A 6,000-nucleotide genomic window follows, 5' to 3' on the forward strand; every position below is an offset into this window, starting at 1 on the left:
GAAAGAAACCCTAAACCCAGCAGGAGAAGAGAAATCATAAAGATCAGAGCAGAAATCAATGAAATAGAAACCAAAAAAACAATAGAACAAATCAACGAAACTAGGAGCTGGTTCTTTGAAAGAATTAATAAGATCGATAAACCCCTGGCCAGACTTATCAAAAAGAAAAGAGAAAGGACCCAAATAAATAAAATCATGAATGAAAGAGGAGAGATCACAACGAACACCAAAGAAATACAGACAATTATAAGAACATACTATGAGCAACTCTACGCCAACAAATTTGACAATCTGGAAGAAATGGATGCATTCCTAGAGACATATAAACTACCACAACTGAACCAGGAAGAAATAGAAAGCCTGAACAGACCCATAACCAGTAAGGAGATTGAAACAGTCATCAAAAATCTCCAAACAAACAAAAGCCCAGGGCCAGATGGCTTCCCAGGGGAATTCTACCAAACATTTAAAGAAGAACTAATTCCTATTCTCCTGAAACTGTTCCAAAAAATAGAAATGGAAGGAAAACTTCCAAACTCATTTTATGAGGCCAGCATCACCTTGATCCCAAAACCAGACAAGGATCCCATCAAAAAAGAGAACTACAGACCAATATCCTTGATGAACACAGATGCAAAAATTCTCACCAAAATACTAGCCAATAGGATTCAACAGTACATTAAAAGGATTATTCACCACGACCAAGTGGGATTTATTCCAGGGCTGCAAGGTTGGTTCAACATCCGCAAATCAATCAATGTGATACAACACATTAATAAAAGAAAGAACAAGAACCATATGATACTCTCCATAGATGCTGAAAAAGCATTTGACAAAGTACAGCATCCCTTCCTGATCAAAACTCTTCAGAGTGTAGGGATAGAGGGCACATAACTCAATATTATCAAAGCCATCTATGAAAAACCCACCACAAATATCATTCTCAATGGAGAAAAACTGAAAGCTTTTCCGCTAAGGTCAGGAACACGGCAGGGATGTCCGTTATCACCACTGCTATTCAACATAGTACTAGAAGTCCTAGCCTCAGCAATCAGACAACAAAAGGAAATTAAAGGCATCCAAATTGGCAAAGAAGAAGTCAAACTATCACTCTTCACAGATGATATGATACTATATGTGGAAAACCCAAAAGACTCCACTCCAAAACTGCTTGAACTTGTACAGGAATTCAGTAAAGTGTCAGGATATAAAATCAATGCACAGAAATCAGTTGCATTTCTCTACACCAACAACAAGACAGAAGAAAGAGAAATTAAGGAGTCAATCCCATTTACAATTGCACCCAAAACTATAAGATACCTAGGAATAAACCTAACCAAAGAGACTAAGAATCTATATACAGAAAACTATAAAGTACTCATGAAAGAAATTGAGGAAGACACAAAGAAATGGAAAGCTGTTCCATGCTCCTGGATTGGAAGAATAAATATTGTGAAAATGTCTATGCTACCTAAAGCAATCTACACATTTAATGCAATTCCTATCAAAGTACCATCCATTTTTTTCAAAGAAATGGAACAAATAATCCTAAAATTTATATGGAACCAGAAAAGACCTCGAATAGCCAAAGGAATATTGAAAAAGAAAGCCAAAGTTGGTGGCATCACAATTCCGGACTTCAAGCTCTATTACAAAGCTGTCATCATCAAGACAGCATGGTACTGGCACAAAAACAGACACATAGATCAATGGAACAGAATAGAGAGCCCAGAAATAGACCCTCAACTCTATGGTCAACTAATCTTCGACGAAGCAGGAAAGAATGTCCAATGGAAAAAAGACAGCCTCTTCAATAAATGGTGTTGGGAAAATTGGACAGCCACATGCAGAAAAATGAAATTGGATCATTTCCTTACACCACCCACGAAAATAGACTCAAAATGGATGAAGGATCTCAATGTGAGAAAGGAATCCATCAAAATCCTCGAGGAGAACACAGGCAGCAACCTCTTTGATCTCAGCCGCAACAACATCTTCCTAGGAACATCGCCAAAGGCAAGGGAAGCAAGGGTAAAAATGAACTATTGGGATTTTATCAAGATCAAAAGCTTTTGCACAGCAAAGGAAACAGTTAACAAAACCAAAAGACAACTGACAGAATGGGAGAAGATTTTGCAAACAACATATCAGATAAAGGGCTAGTGTCCAAAATCTATAAAAAACTTAGCAAACTCAACACCCAAAGAACAAATAATCCAATCAAGAAATGGGCAGAGGACATGAACAGACATTTCTGCAAAGAAGACATCCAGATGGCCCACAGACACATGAAAAAGTGCTCCACATCACTCCGCATCAGGGAAATACAAATCGAAACCACAATGAGATATCACCTCACACCAGTCAGAATGGCCAAAATTAACAAGTCAGGAAATGACAGGTGCTGGTGAGGATGTGGAAAAAGGGGAACCCTCCTACACTGTTGGTGGGAATGCAAGCTGGTGCAACCACTCTGGAAAACAGCATGGAGTTTCCTCAAAATGTTGAAAATAGAACTACCCTATGACCCAGCAATTGCACTGCTGGGTATTTACCCTCAAGATACAAACGTAGTGATCCGAAGGGGCATGTGCACCCGAATGTTTATAGCAGCAATGTCTACAATAGCCAAACTATGGAAAGAACCTAGATGTCCATCAACAGACGAATGGATAAAGAAGATGTGGTATATATACACAACGGAATACTATGCAGCCATCAAAAGAAATGAAATCTTGCCATTTGCGACAACCTGGATGGAACTAGAGGGTATCATGCTTAGTGAAATAAGTCAATCGGAGAAAGACAACTATCATATGATCTCCCTGATATGAGGAAGTGGATATGCAATGTGGGGGGTTAGGAGGGTAGGAGAAGAATAAATGAAACAAGATGGGATTGGGAGGGAGACAAACCATAAGTGACTCTTAATCTCACAAAACAAACTGAACGTTGCTGGGGGTCGGGGAGTCGGGAGAGGGGGGTGGGGTTATGGACATTGGGGAGGGTATGTGCTATGGTGAGTGCTGCGAAGTGTGTAAACCTGGCGATTCACAGACCTGTACCCCTGGGGATATAATTACATTATATGTTTATAAAAAAAACTTAAAAGGGGCGCCTGGGTGGCTCAGTGGGTTAAAGCCTCTGCTTTCGGCTCAGGTCATGATTGCAAGGTTCTGGGATCGAGCCCCACATCGGGCTCTCTGCTCAGCAGGGAGCTTGCTTTCCTTCCTCTCTCTCTGCCTGGCTCTCTGCCTACTTGTGATCTGTCTGTCAAATAAATAAATAAAATCTTTAAAAAAAATTTTTAAAGAAATCCTTGTGTTCTCATATTGTCTAAAATGGGGCAAAGTATTGATTAATTTTAGTTTTATGATTTGAGTATAGATTTTGAAATATTTAGGGAACCACTGAAAGAACAGAATAGCAGGTATACAGTCTAAACTAATAGTAGAAAAAAATAGAAATGATAGAAAATAATCCAAAAAAGTACATAAAGGAGAGAGAAATGAAGAGGTAGGTGAGATAGAGGCACAAAAGAAATAGTGAATTTAAACCCAAACATATCCGTTAATTCCATGAAACTCAAATTAACTAAATGATTCTGTTCGAACTGTGTTAGTCCAAACTGGAAACCGCTTAGATGTGAATCTACAGTATACTGAATAAATTGCAACATAGATACACTAAGGCATATGAATTATACTGCAAAAAATAAAAATAAAAACAATAGTAAAGAAAAAACTGCAGCTAGACACAATGGCGTGGATGAATCATACAAACTTACTACTGAGCCACAAAGCAAGACACAAAAGAATACATATGTTCAATGTAAAGAATTCAGAAGTAGGCATAATTAAACTACTTAGATTAGGGATGCATATGTAGATTTAAAATAATGATATCTTTATCATTAAAGCTAGGATAATGGTTACCTTTAGGAAAAAGGAAGGGTTTGTGATCAGGTTATGACACATTGAGAGGAAGGGACTAGAATTTTGGCAATATTCTATTTCTTACCCCACACGTAACCAAAGGGTATTCACTTTGTAAGTCTAAAAATGTATGTATATGCACTTGTAGCAGTGTAGGCTATATTTAACATTAAAATGATGTGTTGGGGCACCTGGGTGGCTCATTGGGTTAAGCGTCTGCCTTCGGCTCAGGTCATGATCCCAGGGTGCTGGGATCGAGTCCTGCATCAGGCTCCCTCCTCAGCGGGGAGTCTGCTTCTCCCTTTGTCTTCTCTCCTCTACTTATGCTCATGCTCTGTCTCTCTCTCTCAAATAAATAAATAAAATCTTAAAAATAAAATAAAATGATGTTTTAAGCCATGAATTTTAAATTCTCATAGAGTATGATTATTATCCACCTTGTATTATACCTGTGATATAATTTTGAATACATGCAAGGCACTATTATAGGGGTATGGGGGGAATATATTTCTGACTTCAAGAAACTGATCATCCATATGGGGTCCCCAACCTTTCCAAGTTTAATGATACATTTTTAACATAAGATGATGATTAGGTATTAGGTATTTTAGTAGTTATCTATTAAAGATCCTACTATTTAGTAGGATCTATTAATGGGGGAAAGGAGCTTTTATTAAATCAATAAAGCCTTTTAGTGAAATTTTATTATTTTATTAATCACAACATCATCTAAAGCATTAGAATATATCTGTATGAGCCAAATGTTTCATTTGTAATTTCACTGGTAATGTTTTATGTGTGTATTTATTCATTCATTCATTCATTCATTCACTCACTCACTCGTTCTTTCTTTCTTTCATTCATTCAGAAACAAAGCTTTATGAAGATCTACTTCCAGCCATACACTATACCTGTCAGTTCATGGATCCCGGGCAATATTTCTAAGTCCCCTTAGTACAGGTCTGTGTTTGAGAATCATTGATTTATATCACCTGGCCGTAGCAATGTCTCTATGCTGGTCTTCATGCTGAGAACTTCACTCCAATAAATTAAAGGGACATAAATCTTGCCACACCAGATAAAAAGGCTCTGATCCAGAGTGATGTCTATGCACACAGATACCTAGAAGGGACCAAATTTAATATCTTTCTTTTAAGATATTATCCCTTTTATTTCTCTAATAGCCATTATTTGTCCATAATTTATCACAAACACTGGACATTCCTCTGGCTCTCAAGTATGTTCTATTTTTTCCACTAATTTTAATCATATATATTTTATTAAATTCTTCTCTAACTCTGGCCCTTCCTGCAGCACAGCATAGGAGGTAAGAGGATGGGCTTTTCAACACATAAGGTATCTCCATTGTTAGTGAAATCATTTTGAAGGCAAGCCATAGAAAACCTCCCTTGAACGGTATTGTTCAGGAAACTGGGAGGTCAGGATGTGTCCGGTTCAGGCACAGCTGAATCCAGGCACAGTTTTACCCAGAATACCTCATACAATACCTCTTGTGTGTGCTGCTCTCCCTATCTCTCTTCTATAATGTGTTTTTAAAAGATTTTATTTATTTATCTGACACACAGAGAGAAAGAGCAAAAGCAAGGGGAGCAACAGGTAGAGGGAGAGAGAGGAGCAGATTCCCTGCTGAGCAGGAACCCCCCATGTAAGGCTCCATCCCAGGACACTGAGATCACGATCTGAGCTGAAGGCAGATGCTTAACCAACTGAGCCCCCCAGGCACCCCATCCCTTCTCTTATCTTTGCTTCCTTCTCCCTGTCCCTGTGGAGCGTGCATTCCCCTGGGAGAAACATGGGTATATGCCTTAGCTGGGGTGCCCAGCATCCTGCTTGTGATGATTCCTGCCTGGAGTTTCTTCATTTGCTCTCATCCTGTTGTTAAGTTTGTATTTTTATGTTTCACTCTAAGCATTGCCTAACTCAGTCCATGCCATTCTCTTTTTTTTCTTAAGCTTTATTTTAATTCCAGTTAGTTAACATACAGTGTTATATTAGTTTCAGGTGTACGATATAGTGATTCAACACTTCCACACATCAGCCAGTG

The sequence above is a fragment of the Enhydra lutris genome, unplaced genomic scaffold (genome assembly GCF_002288905.1).
Source record: "Enhydra lutris kenyoni isolate GAN:26980312 unplaced genomic scaffold, ASM228890v2 scaffoldscaffold37, whole genome shotgun sequence".
NCBI lineage: Eukaryota > Metazoa > Chordata > Mammalia > Carnivora > Mustelidae > Enhydra > Enhydra lutris.